The sequence below is a fragment of the Amblyomma maculatum genome, chromosome 10 (assembly GCF_055883805.1).
Source record: "Amblyomma maculatum isolate TAMU_Amacu chromosome 10, ASM5588380v1, whole genome shotgun sequence".
Lineage (NCBI taxonomy): Eukaryota > Metazoa > Arthropoda > Arachnida > Ixodida > Ixodidae > Amblyomma > Amblyomma maculatum.
In genome coordinates this window covers 92,022,320-92,037,414 of record NC_139353.1, presented here as the reverse complement: position 1 = coordinate 92,037,414, position 15,095 = coordinate 92,022,320, and the positions used below count along the sequence as shown (strand labels likewise).

The 15,095-nt window shown below is 44.6% G+C and overlaps 1 long non-coding RNA gene across 1 annotated transcript in view; it reads left to right on the top strand.

Moving 5' to 3' along the window:
• The window catches only part of LOC146177013 (uncharacterized), a 163,029-nt gene that overhangs the window by 129,205 nt on the left and 18,729 nt on the right, over window positions 1-15,095 (top strand). The window contains exons 2-3 of the long non-coding RNA XR_014701600.1: window positions 12,948-13,003; window positions 13,567-13,611. This is a non-coding gene — a long non-coding RNA (uncharacterized LOC146177013). The remainder of the gene's footprint in view (window positions 1-12,947; window positions 13,004-13,566; window positions 13,612-15,095) is intronic.

Sequence of the window (15,095 nt, the reverse complement as noted above, 5' to 3'; positions counted from 1 at the left end):
ACTCCTCGGTCGTCGAGTAATTGGTTTCGGCTTTTGAGGGGAACCTGGTAGCATAGGTGATTACTTTCTCCTGTCCGGTACTCTTCTGAAGAAAACAGCGCCTAGGCCAATACTGCTCGCGTCGGTGTGTATATAAATCTTGGCTTTCTCATCAAAGTAGCCTAGGGCGCGAAGTGCCTGTAGGCAGCACTTACGTTCCTCGATGGCTGCCGTTTGGGGTGATTTCCATTAAAAAGGCACCTTGGCCTTTGTAAGCGGCGTCAAAGATCGGTGAGGCGCGAAATGACCTTGAACATTCTTCGATAATACGCGCACAGTCAGAGGAATTGGAGTACAGCTTTCTTGTCACCGGGCTGTGGAAACCGCAATTGCAGCTGTTTTCTGTGGGTCGGGGCGAACTCCGTCTTTGCTGGTGATATGACCCAGAAACAACATCTCTTCGCAGAGGAAGTGACACTTCTCTGCTTTCAGCGTTAAACCTGACAACATGATTGCGTCAAGCAGTGTTCGAATATCCTTCTCAGATAGTACTGGAAGTTTGAAGAGAAGACAAGAACCGCTCCTAAATGTACCAGATAAATTTTCCATTTCAAGCCAGCCAGTACGGTGTCTGTTACTCGCTGGTACGTCGATGCTGCGGAGCAGAAGCCGAAAGTAATTACTTTGAACTCGAAAACGGGGTCCGGCTTGATGAACACGGCCTTCTGGCGGTCTCTTTGACCTCCATTTTTCAGTACCCTCTCTTCAGATCCATCGACGAGATGTACTTAGCGTTAAAGAGCCAATCCAGTGTATCGTCATTGAGGGAAAGCGAGCAGACATCTTTCCTTATGCTATTCAAGTGGTGGTAATCAACGCAGAAACGAAGTGTTCCCTCTCTCGTCAGCAGGATTACAGGCGCTATGAGATGCCTGGATGACATTCTCACTAAGGATTTCATTGAGTTGCTCTCGGATAGTTTGGCGTTCTCGCGGCTATACTCGATAGGGGCTGTGATGAAGACGTCGGTCGTGCTCGTCAGTGATAGTGCGGGGCTTTCCCAATGTACTACCTTTTAAATAGACTGCGAATCTGGTCTTCTCTTTCCCGGGGTATGCTGAGTTGATGTCAAAGCCGACAGATTTCCTCGCCTGCGTGCATCGTCTACGAGCTGGTAGGGTAGGGCAAAACATCCTGGATGCCTGCGAGCGCGTCTGAGAAAGTGATCGTCGTGACCTTGTTAAGGTGCCGATATTCCTCGGTAAAGTTCGACTCCAGCTATTCAATCTTGTCCTCCCCAGATTATGACAATGCCTGTTCCAAAGCCGCGACCTCATTCCAAGAGCAATTGGGTGTTTTCTTCAACGATGTCATCGGTGGTTTCGATGTTAGCTCTGCCCATGTCGCCTTCGATTCTCGATCGCGGCGCACGGTGAATTCTTCCTCCTTGACGTCAAGGGCGTCAGATTGTGTCGAAGTCGTCATTGTAGATATGGCGTTGTTAGTTTTGCTTGATTAGTTTTATACGAAGGTGAACGATTTATTGATGTTCTCTGAAGAAATCTATACCCAGGATAATGTCTTACAAGATGTGATGTAGAACAACGAAGCTCTTAAGATCAGTATGTCCATTCAGTGTAATTCTTGATATCCATCTCTCAGAAGGCCGTAATAAGGTTACCACTAGCAGTGGGCATTAAGCGGTATTCCCACGAGCACTCAAATCCCTCTCTAAACGAGGGCGACTGTGCTGACCTCACGCCTTCAAGAGGCTGCTGGGCGTCGCAGCTTCCAGTCTTCCGCCGCCGGCCGCCGTCTCCAAGCTGGGGGACATCTCAGCCGGCCAGTACAAATGCCCCCGAGTCCCCGAGAGGGAAAAAGAAGCGCGCCGCGGGGTACGAGCAGATAAAATCTACCTCATCCGGGTCTTTTGTATTCTCCGCCGGGCCCTTTCCATTTCGGACATGTTGTTTTATTTTATTTTGGCTGATTTTTTCACTGAACTAGTTTTCCTGACTGGTAAAGAAACATTGGTAGGTCAGAAACGTCTGCCTTGTGTAATCTCTGTTCCTCTCCTGCTGCGCATGGCTTGGAACAGTCGACGTCTTTCTTCAACGACTCTTCATCGCCCGTACTAATGTGCGAGTTCAGGAGCGGGGGCGAGTTTACCCCACCCGTGACCGTACACCTCCTTTCCACATCCATTCTCGTTGGAATCTACAGTTTGAATCTCGCTTTAGCGGGCCGTCCCAAGTGGTCATCACGTTCTTTAGCTCTGCGTTGAATGGTCCAATGATGACAGATTACTCAACTTCAGTGCCCCCTAAAGCGGTGTCCATGGACCGTCGACAGCAACTTCGAGGTCACTTATTCGCGTCTTCGTAGGGCATGTTCGCTTCGGTATTCGATGTTCGCTTCGTCTTGCACTGAGGTAGCGGCCCTGGCACACCGTCGTATCTTCGCTGGGTGGGAGTATCAGCTGTGTGGACGCGACGCACTTCTGCATAGCGGTGGTGAAAGCGTCGCAGCGTCATCACTAATCGTCGGCGATGGAAGATATTCAGTTCGCAGAGTTGCAATCCCACCTCCGAGAGTTGCGGCTTTAGACTCTCCTATGGGGGCTAGGGGAACGTCGTCGACCATAGCTGAAACTCGGCGTTTAAATATTGAGCGGTAAGGCGATGGAGAGCGTGATACGTGACTGGACGACGCGTACTGTGCCCTGCAGAGGTAGTTGCCGATGTCCTGTGGTCGTTCGTCAGGACAGGGTCGTAAGCATGGATGCCGAAGCCGCGCAGGTCAATGAATCTCTATAGCTTGCGGCATAGAATGTGGCCGGCTTCAATGCAGTGGAAGCATAGTGGGCTGTTGTTTGCAGTCCGCCCGGCGTCGCACTTCTAGGCGCTTTAGGTCGTTTGCAAGCTTGGTGAGCGGGGACCGAGTGATGGCATTCAGGTGAAGCTAGTTGGCGACGAGCGGGGCTTGGAGGGCAGCGTCGGGGGGCAGGATGGTGCAATGCAGAAGCGTAGGTCTTCGCTGTTGCTTCTTGCGTTAGAAATGTCGGAGCCATCGCTTGAGGAACGTCCAATGCTTGCTGGACGCCCTCGCGGATACGCCGTGGGCGACGCAGCCAGCGGTTGCGTAGGCGCAGGTCTTCTCTAACAACCTCACGGATACTCTCACGGAGATTATGCCAACTTGTAGCAGCGGCGTCGCAGTTGTTTGCAGAGAACATTTTAAGAGACCGGTTGTATTGTAGACGCCGGGCGTCTAGAGTGCGTTCTAATATGGATGCTTCTCTTTAGAGTTTGGGCACTTATTAGGAGTAGGGTTTTTTACAAAGCACGCGAAGAGATTGTTCGACGCATTGTATTAAAGATTTAACGTTTTTTCCTCAGCCATATTAGGGTCTGCGCAGCGAAATAGCCGCTTCATTTCTTCTGCGTAATTTATGACTGACTCTTTAGAGAGCTGGATTCTCGACTAAACGAGTGGCTGGGCTCTTTCTGTTTTGAAAGTAGGAGTAAAAGCATTCAACAGCTTGGTCGTGAAACTAGCTTAATCTTTCAAAAAAGCCGCTGGATTCTCAAACCGCGTTCGGGCGGCTATCCGAATAGCAAAGTGCAGTTGCCTTAGTTTCGTTTCTTCATCCCAGCCGTTGTACGTTGACAAGCGTTCGAACAACTCGAGCCACTCTTACGCATCATCGCATGGTCGTCCTTGAAACCAGGCGGCTCACGTGACTGGACGAAAACTACAGGTTATTTCTGCTCGACAGGTGGCATCGTCGGCGGTACGTCCCGGTGTCAGGGTTCGGCACAACTGCCAGATGTCATGTGGTGGTGAGAATGCAATGGGCAACAAAATAGGAGACTTGATCTTTACAGTAATCAACTCTACTGTGCTGACTCGCGCCCGCAAAAGAGCTTAATAATCGGTGGCAGCCATAGCATCAATAATGCTCAGCTGTAGTTCAGTTACGAATGCCAGTTTCACACGTCAGCGCTCGATGAAAACACGGCGAAAAAGCATCGAGATGAAACCGCAACACTTGACTAGCATACCCTGGAACAATGCAGGAACACACGCGCGTGGCTGCAGTCTTTCGAGATACATGTCGAAGCATCTCATGCAACAAAGAAAATGATAAAGCCGCATCTTTCGACAAGGGGCATGCACAAAGTGTACATAACATATCAGAGCACCACAACCCCGGTGACAAGCACAAATAAAGATGGGTAAGGTTCGCGGCAGTAGAGAAACGATAATCGCATTAGTGGACTTTTCTTTCGACTTTTTCACAGATTCTTCCGTATTCGACCCATTCATATATTGATGATATTGAAATGATAGTGGCCAACGTTGTTCTTCTACTAGCCCTCTTATCTACACTAGACCATATGCGACATATGCGTAACTTAGTGTCTGCAAAATTTATTAGGCGTATAGAGTAAGGGGGACAGCAAGTGTAAACACTACAAACTTGTAATATACATATAAATTAAACACCAACAAAATGCAGAGTTAGTAAAATGAATCAGCAGCTCTAAAACAATAAAAAATATTTGAGTAAATAAGAAACTAACATACAAAAATACAGGGCACGACTGAAAATAAACCGTCAATCCCACCCTGAACAACATGGTATAAATACAGCAGAGAAATGTAGCTGAAAAAGGCAAAAGTCACCAACAAGAAAAATCAGTGGGCTAGTTGAGCGGGACCAGCCGTTAGCCATAGCCACGTGGAATTGTCATTAATTATGGATGAATTTGTCTCGAAATGTGCTGAGGTTAGTGATGGTAATAATAATTTCAGGTTGAGCATTTATGTATTCCAAAATGTTATGCCTCCCCCCCTTCCCCACAAAAAAGGGCAGATGAATTGAATTGCGCAAGCTGTAACACTGTTGCTGCAATAGTTTGTTCATCATGTAGCCACAGTTTTGTTGGTGTTGTGTCGCTCAGTGTAAAAAGGCTCTTTGCGCATATTTATTATTAGAGAAAAGAATAAATATTGCACAAAGATTGCTAGAAGATTCAAGACTAAAGTTACGTTTTGGTTTTGCTATACTTCTACTGCGATCATAGTTTTCGGTTGCGAGTGTTGCTGGAATATTGTTGATTGTTTCAATCACCCCGAATGTGATGAAGATGACTCTGAAGAGGCAACACAAATACGAGTGGGGACGTACAAGGATTAGGCATACGCCAGTGTGCGGAAGTTGAAATGAGAATTATGTAAATCTGATGCAAATATCCTATCGTTTTAGAAAACAGTGTAGACGAATGTGACATGGGAAGATCAGTTCAAGTTTGCTGGGAGAGAACATATTCCTCGCCACCTGTCAGCTCGTCCTGAGAAGACGAAGCGTGGAAGAACCGCGGCTGGGTGCTCTGCTGCCTCGGCTTGTCTTGTAATAGGAAAGTGAACTTGCCGGTGTTTCCTCCTGACTTCACAATGGTGGTGGTGTATCTTGATCCAAGTGTTTTCTACGTGTCACTCAGTGGTGCTCCTTTCCGGTAGAATTGTTGTTGGTGGATGAAACGTAATGACATATGTGAATTCACCTCACCTTGCTATAACTACCGTTCCGGCGCCTACCGTTAGCGCCGTGCGTTCCCAGGGCGCCCCATACTGTCTCTAAGAACCTAACGTCACAAGCCGCCCTATTCCTCAGCCCTCGGGCCAGCCTACTGAGTCAGTCCTGTTTTCGCCGGTCTCCGAGGTGACGACGTGGGCAAGTGGCTACAACAGCATGATCGTGTTAGTACATTTAATCGCTGTGACGATTTTATGAAGGTCATTAATGCCGCATTCTATGCGTGGCGTTGTTCCTCAACCAGGAGCACACATTTCCTGACTAGTGTCACCTCACCTCACAGATCCGACAGATCTTTGGCAATGTTGTTGCTGGTTCCACGGAATTTCAAAAGAAGCTTGACATCCACGTGCAGCTTCCTGAAAAGACATACACATTACACATCGCAATGAAATGCGGACAATGAATAAAATAGGGCGAACACTTTTTTCATCCTATTTTGAAGGGCATTGGCTTGTTTGCATTCGTCGCTCTAGCTTCCCACAGCTTCTGTGCAATAGCTGACATTCCCGCCACTTGACAGTCACTTGACCACCTAGAGACGCGGCGGCACAACAGTACCTGGGATCCAAGTCAAACTCCTGAGGCCGACTGTGGACCATGATGCGCTCCATTATTCGCGAGCAGCTACACAGTGATAATTTGTCAGCCCTCGGCTTTCCTCATCCACCTGTTCTATCTACTCAGCTGCGTGACATCAAGGAAAAGATTGCTTCTTTCACTCGTCCCATGGCTCCAAACCACCAGCCCCACTTTAGGTCCCGATATACGCCGAGGTTTCTGCGACCCTTGCTACTTGTCCTCCTGCCCGTTCCGCACATGTGCTACACAGGCTTGCCGCCCTGTCATCAAGACCACCGGTGCATGTTCCTGCCGCTTTTCCCACCCCGTCCAGTTTGTGTTTACTGCGGCATCCACAGCCATGTTGCACGTGTCTGTCACCGACGCCTGCAGGATGAGCCTGCGAGCTACGGGCACATCCGACGGGACGACGAGTACGATTGTTTCTCCTCGCCAGTCTTACTACTATAATGAGCTCCATCAGCCCTCTTCCCCATCGACTTCCCCTGACTGCTCTACGAACAAACTTCTATCGCGTCGCCGCTCTTCATCACCCTTCCGTCGGACCTTTTCGCCCCTTTGCCTACCTTCTTCGAATTCTGGCGCCACACGGGAAACTGATTTGTGTCGTTTCTGGAGGTAAGACAGCACCGCTTACAAATTGAATACTGCTGTAGATTCAGAAGTATCTTACTCCCACTTGGCTATGGTCGCTGATCACATCCTCTAACCTGTCTGCAAGATATTCTTTTCTACAACTTCTTACTCATTGACTGATGGGGACATCTTGATTACACCCTGGCTCTGCCTCCTGTGAAGGTGCATTGTAATCATTGTATCACTTATTCGGTTCTGCACAGTTCTTCTCTTCTCGTCGCCTTTAGCACCCCATCGGAGCCCACCCAGCCTGTTACTGTTCTCCCCATCTCAACCTGCGGTCACTCCAATTCATCCCCTGCTTCACTCTGCTCAAAACTCCCATTGTAATCATTGTATCACTTATTCGGTTCTGCACAGTTCTTCTCTTCTCGTCGCCTTTAGCACCCCATCGGAGCCCACCCAGCCTGTTACTGTTCTCCGCATCTCAACCTGCGGTCACTCCAATTCATCCCCTGCTTCACTCTGCTCAAAACTCCGCAACACTCTCAGCGCCGACCTCACATCACACCAGACAAAAGTGCTGCTCATTGTATTGACCAAGTATGCAGCCTCGTTCGACGTAATTTATGGACCATTGGGAAAAACCGATGCAGCCACGCATCGCGTCTACATCGACGGATCGAGCTTCGTTCGACACCGGTCATATCGTATCTTCAATTAAGCGCAAGGTTAGCTAGGAAAATATTGCTGACATGCCCGCAACATACTACACCCTTCATCCAGTTCTTGGTCATCATCCGTTGTGGTAGTCAAAAGGAAGAACGGTTCTGTTCGGTTTCATGTAGAATATCACGCTCTAAATAGTACCTCTCGCAAAGATGTGTATCCACTCCCCCGAATAATTGATGTACTCGGCCGTCTGTAAAGTGCCAAGTTTTTCTTAAGCCTTGACTTAAATTCAGTTCAGTTCAGTTCAGGCGTTCAGTCGTGTCCGACTCTTCGTGACCCTATGGACCATGTCACGCCACGCTTTCCGGTCTCTCACTATCTTCTTAACATCCCATAACTTCATCTGCAGTGCCTCGAGGATGCCATCTAACCATCGCGTTCGCTGCCTACCCCTTCTCCGGTGACCCTCAACCTTTCCCAACATCAAATCTTTCTCCAGCGACTCCTCTCTTCTCATAAGATGACCAAAGCAGCTGAGCTTTAACTTTAGAATTTGACCCTCCAATGAGCAGTCAGGGTTTATGGTCGACAATATCGACTGATTTGATCTTCTCGCTGTCGAAGGAACTCTCAAGAGTCTTCGCCAGCACCACAATTCAAACGCGTCAATTCTTCGGCGGTCAGCCTTTTTCACAGTCCAACTCTCGCATCCATACATCACAACTGGAAAGACCATAGCACGAGTTATAAGGATCTTGGTTGGCAGACTAATGTCTCTGCTCTTTACTAGGCGGTCAAGGCTAACCATTGCTCTCTTTCCCAGAAGCAGGCATCTCCTAATTTCATGGCTGCAGTCTCCTTCCGAGGTAATCTTGGAGCCCAAGAACAGAAAATCTGTCACAGCTTCCACTTCTTGTCCATTGATGCTCCAGGACTTGATAGGGCAAGACGCCATGATCTTTGTCTTTTAAATGTTCAGTTTAAGCCCAAACTTCAGGTTAGTGGCAAATCCCGTTGAATTAAGATGACAAAAATAATAACGTCTTTGCGACACCGGATGGTTTAAACGAAATTATTGTAATGCCCTAATGGCTCTGCAACGCTCATCCAACTTTCCAGTGTATGCATGACACAGTTCCACGAGGCCTCAAATGGAAAACATGTATCTGTTATTTGGATGACATCGTTATTTTTTCTTCAACATTTTGTGATCATCTCACTCGACTCGATGAAATCTTTAGAGCACTCTCCAATGCTGGCCTTCAGGTAAACGCGAATAAATGCTTCTTTGCGTCAAAATCTTTAACGTACTTGGCCATCTCGTTAGCAGAGAGGGAATAAACTCTAACCCTGAGAAAAACGCTGCTGCACTGAACTTTCTCGTCCTACTCGGGTCAAAGACCTCTGCAGTTTCCTTGGATTCGCATCCTGCTTCATCCGCTATTTCGCAGCAATTTCCTCACCTTTACTTGCGCTTCTCCACACCGAACCACCCTTCGTTTATTGATTCAGCATTTGAAGCTCTAAATCATATTCTGACCACAGGTCCCATCCTCTGCACATTTGATGATAAAGCTCAGACTACTTTGCACATCGACTGCAAGGGGCATGGCACTGACGCTGTTCTCATTCAGTGACAAGGCTTCTCCAGCGAAAAATTTGTTGCATACGCGAGCGGCGAGCTGAGTCTTTCGGAACAAAACTGCATTATTACTGAGGAAGAATGTCTCGCCGTAGTCTTCGCTGCTTAATAATTTCGGCCCTACCTGTACGGCCATCACTTCATGGTCGTCCCTGACTACCATCCCGTATGCTGCCTATTATCTGGCAAAACCAATCCATATTGACACTGCTGCCGCACCCAGTACAGACCCTTGTAAAATCACGTCATTAAAGAGCCATTTCGTGAGGTCATGTCCGTACCTTCAGATAGCTTTGTACTGTTCGTGGCGAAATACCCCTTCGCTCCATCTGGCGCATGACGAAGGGGTGAGCCATGACCAAGAATGACGGGCAGCCTGAAAGTTCTGCCGTCGGAATAAGTGCTGAAGCCTTCAAAAAAGTTCCGCAAGTCAGCACCTAGAAAGCTACTTGAGGTTGGCCTCATGTCACATAAGTAAGCGTTGATGAAACGTTGCTCATAACTGTGAATTAACTTTTGTCGAAGGAACAAGAAGTTGAAGAGCTATGATAACATGGGAGTGGAACTAACCGCAGAGCAGAAAGTTTAGAGATCAGACGAAAAGGAGCCACGCGATCAAAATGTGGATGGAAGAAACTTTATTGTTAACGTCTATATTAAAATGATATCATTGTTCATCATCATCATCATTATTGGCTGGATTACACCCGTTTAATATTATCAGTTATAATCCATTAACGACCAGCGGTTTTTTCTCTACGCATTTCCTGCTCTTGATATCCACTGGAATGTAATTATTTCGAATGATTTTCGCAAGCACTCTGTACAATTCTTATTTGTTCATTTAACACCTACCATTTTTCGTTCCATAGCTTTATGCGTTGTCATGACCTAAGCAGAACCCTTTACTCTAGACTCCAGGTTTAAGCGCTATATGGGAGTACATGTAAGTTGCTATTATTATATACTTTTATCTTGAGCGATATTTGTAAAGTGCCAGCCATAATCCCCGAGTACTTTTCAAAAGCGCTGCATTTCATTCTCATTCTCCTAGTGAATTCTATTTCATGATCCGAATCTAGAGTTACAACCTTTTTTAAGTAGACGCATTTTATTACAGCCTCTAGAGCAATGCTACTTATTGTATACTGCTTTTGTATCACCAGGCTATTTAACATTGCCTTATATTGTGCACTAGACTTTTAGGCCTACCTTTCTTTTTTTTTCGGACGAGGCCATCAAGCATTCTTTGCCATTTATCCCCTGAACTGAGCAAGCAAATTTCATCAGCGAATCACATATTACGGAGATATTTGCCACCAACTATTCTCATTCCTAGTCTTAATACTTCCTCCAAGGAAGCTGTGATTAGTAGTGGGGAGCTTGTCTTTTCTTGCCTAACACCGTATTTAATTACTTTCTTCTGGTGACATCGACGGTAGCACAATCGTGAAAGAACGCTAACACTCTTATTTCCTAAGGAAGGGGACGCTAAGAACTTAAAAATTGAAGGATGAAACAGGTTACTATTTGTTATGTGCGAGGTATTTACTAAGGTAATCGCTGATGGGATCCGGTCAATCTTATAATTCAATCAACCAAATGATCAAGCAGGCTTCCGGTAAGTGTTCTGTACAATTAATCATATACATACTATTATCTAGGTGATAGAAAAATACTCAGAATATATCTAGCTCATATACCTAGCATCCATTGACTACAAGGTAGCATTTGACTCATTCGAAATCTCAGTGGTCATAGAGGCTTTGCGAGATCAGTGTGTAGGTGAGCCATATGTGGAAGCACTGCAATATATATTCAGTAGATAGGCATCAATCGTTGTTCTGCATATAAAAAATAAAGCAATTACGTTTCCCATAAAATAAATCTCTTGAGAACATGCTGAATAACAAAGAAAAAGTTTGACTCCTAATGAAAGTAAATGTTAAAGGCACTTATGTTTGGAGTACGTTAGAGCATATAGAAGCTATTGAAACTTGACAGCTATAAGGTGAGTTCCTAGATTCGGTTAGATAGGAATAACGTTTGCGATTTTCCAGTCGGCTGGTAGCCGCCCAGAGGAAAGCGACTGCTGATTAGTTAGGCTTAGGATTCGTCAAAAATTCGAAAACATATTTTGAAAATTTAAGAATAAGTTATATGCTTAGTGTTAGTGTATGAACATTATAAAAATCAAATTTTTAAATGCGTGAAGCCTACAAATGGTATGTATTTATATTTTTCTTTTCCACTGTCGACTTGCACTAGTGGCCCAGTCCCCCAGGTTGTCTATGCAATTTGCATGAAAGATCGCACGTCGCTTATCCTTGGTGGCAACGTATTCGTAATTTGACTGCGCGTTCTGCCTCTACATGTTCTCATTTCTTCTAGTTCACATAAAATACCGGTTTCGAAGGCTACTGAAGCGTTTGAAAGATTACCACTGCAGTCGCTTTGTATCTTACAGCTACGTACTGGACCGTACGTACAGCAATTAGTGAAGGCACCACCGTCTCCGATCACGCGAAAGTCACAACGTGACCAGGAAATAGCCACCAGGTGCTACATAATGCAACAAATATTTGAAGTGCGTAATTAATAAAAGCTGTAGGTTCACACATCATCTTGAGCCTTCCCTGTAGCAACATTAGAAAATGCTCCCGCCTCCAGAGGTGACTGCTCTGTTGTAAAACCGGGGACGAGGCTTACATTGCCTCTAGTTATGTTTGTAGTGCTTGAAATTCTTTACCTTTTGTTGTCGGGTCTATTTAGGCAGAACAGGTAAATTTCGGCGACGAAAGATATTTATGAAGTGAATTTTCCACTCTCGCACAGAATCCGCGTGCAAACTTTATGAGCTGCCTATTCGATTTATATTTGCTTCAGATATTGCTTCAACTATGTATACAATATAAATTGAATTTTAAATTGCCATTTCTCAGAATGCATAAAAAAGGAAGGTTTTTCTTTTCTCAGAATACAGCAAAAATGCAAATAAAAGTCACTATGCACTTCGTTATCATGCGTTGGATCCCAGAAATCGTTCAGAGAGGCCATTTTAAGGTTAAGATTCGTGCTCGTAGCTAAGAGGTGCACTAAGCAAAAAAGCAGCTTCCGCGCCTTCTCCAACGGTGACGCCAACACCTCGTCCAGAAAAAAGTTCATGTTTGCTTATACTCTCGATTACAGGAGAGGCAGAAATCGCTTCCTTGTTCTCAGAAATAGCTGAGGATACAATTGAGGTACATTCAGTATTCTTTTTGACCGCGCATTCTATGAATCCTGAAAGGTCTCCACTGATACTGGAGCAGTTCGTTCAATAGATGTCAGTTGATTGCCGACTTACACTAACCGCTCGTTGACCAGTTAAATACAGAACTGTGTAACTTAATACGGAATAAATGTACCGCATGTTGGAAGTTCCTTGCACACTTCTTTAGGAAATTGGATAGACGATCGAAGGTTGAAACTTTTATAACGTGCACGACTAAGGATGCATGAAATAATCAAAAAGGATTTGAGAGAAACACTGCAGCGAGAAAAAATAAATTCATCACTGATCATTGACATTGGGTGTTCCAGTCGGATGGGGTAATCATGCGAAAAATCCTGACAGTTTTTCTTTGCTGATTCCTACAGATCTGTCGACCATATGGCTGCAGAAATTTTCTCAGCTCGACAAGCAGACATACTACACTTCGCTCATCTTATTTAGTACAATGTGGCCTTTAAAACCTTTATAAATTTTGCGCTTGTCATTTGTCGTTTTCTAATATGCTAAGGTTTAAAAAGACTTCTGTGCAGCCTTCTTGTTGGACGTTGTGTGGGTTCAAACGATGTGTAAACATATTAAAACAACAAATAAAAAAAGGAAACACCACATTTTTATTTCAGGCAAGTACGAGAACCTATCTCTTCTCGGCAGTACGCCATCATTCAGACGCACTCAGGTATGAAAATAGTCTGTGGCCAACAATTACATGAGGGTTTCCAAGATGAAAATATGTTGTGTAACTTTACGGTATCAAACTGTACTGTGCTATATATACAGTTTGCATAGATCCGTCGTTTTGTAAGCGGCACTCGGTAATATCTTGGTCGCAACATTCCTGTGATAAGATTGATCGGGAAGCCATATGCACAGTTTTCAAACTTTACTTGCATAACGAAGCCTGGACATAATGCTACAGGAGGCTACTTTAGGAGCAGGAGCAGTAGCACATTACATCAAGTTTGCTAATGAGATAGCAAATCGGATTACCTATTTAATCGAGGCTACAATACTTCGGCTCTATTCCTGCTCATAAAGCTACAGACAAGAACGCTAATTGATGAACCGAAAGGTGGCAAATAATGCCTCTAGGAAGATCGTATTGAATATTGCTTCCATAGTTTCCTGGACTTGTAGCAATTTAAAAAAGACTTGGTGGAAACATTTTTGAGACCGTTGACATATAACCCTGTTGCTCTTGTGCGATTCTTCTATATCCTACTCTGTGCACTATCGTCGCAGTAACGAGAGCTTGATGACGATGCTGTTTGAAATTCCATCGTAAAGGTATGTACTACCTTTCCAGGTGCATGTGCCTAAATATATTTCAAAAATTCAATGCATCATGAACTATCTGCGCTATTTTTCGCTTCTTCATGTGTCCCTAAAAGAGCTACTTTGCAAAGCTAGGTTAAGATCTAAATCTGAGTACCATTTTTATACCTAGGGTGATGTGCAGATGACTTCCTAGCAACCTTAAATCAGTGAGATATCATGACACTTCTCTCGTAGTCTCCAACTACTACGGTGTAAGCTTACCTGTAATGAAATTTTCCAAGCTACCGTATCTTTTTTTGGATGACTTCCTAGCAACCCTAAATCAGTGAGATATCATGAGTCTTCTTTTGTAGCCTCCAATTACTACGGTGTAAGCGCACCTGTAATGAAATTTCTCAAGCTACACTATCTTGTTTTGGAATTGAATTTGATTCTGTGTAACATGGTTCACCTGAATCTGTCACTCGAAACCATTACTGATGGAGTAGTAGAAGGTTTATCTTGGATACTCTCACTAAGCTCTAGATATTGCATGAAAGTTTGCACGTCATTTCTTGCGCCTGTAGTTATGTGATTTATACCATTAGGAATCTTTGAAACAAGTATAAAATAATGTTTCAGCCATCAATGTGGCAATTTCTAACCGTGTTATTCTCATTGAAGTTCTAACTAAAATTTTGTTTCCGTCCACATTTCAGTTATGTCGCTGAGCGCTGAGGCAATGCAAATACTAAACACCCCAAATTTGTATATTTATAGTTCACGTACCTTAAAGGGAATGGTGAAGGTTTTTCGTCATTCCCAAATTCTGGTGCATGTTTTCGTCTCCACACAGACGCATGCTACTAAACGTGGAGGCCCTACGATAATCGACACGCAACTCTATTTCAAAATGTGTAGTTTTCGTGGCCTCATTTAAGACGATTTAAGAAGGCAACACTGCGTTTTTGAGGTCAAAAACATTATGCCCTTGTTACTTCCCGCTTTATGAGTGATCATCAAACTTTATAGTCCGTACAAGACTGTCTAAAATATTTTATGCATTGCATCATGATTTCCACACATTACTTCGGCCATATGCCGCTAGCCTGCTGAGCTATCGGTCCAACAGTGTTTGTACATATAATTTGGATTTGTCAATAAAAAAAAATACATAAACTGTACAGATTATGTCCGGTTAACTCAAACCGGGTTAACGTCATTTCAATAGCTGATACTAGAAGGACATCTGTTTTTCCTAAAATGAGTAGAGGCAATCAATTATGCTCAACCAAAAATGGCAATGCCGCTGCATAATCAAGCGCTAAATAAGTATGAAAACATGCACGCTATGCATTACATTTTGTGTATGACTTTTTTTTTTATTCATGTACACATAAAGGACCTCTTGCGTGGATGTTACACGAGGGCACTTACACGCACTCTAAAGGAAATGCAGCAATAACACAAATTGGGTTACGCTATGTTTCAGAAAAACCTCAAAGATATAAGAC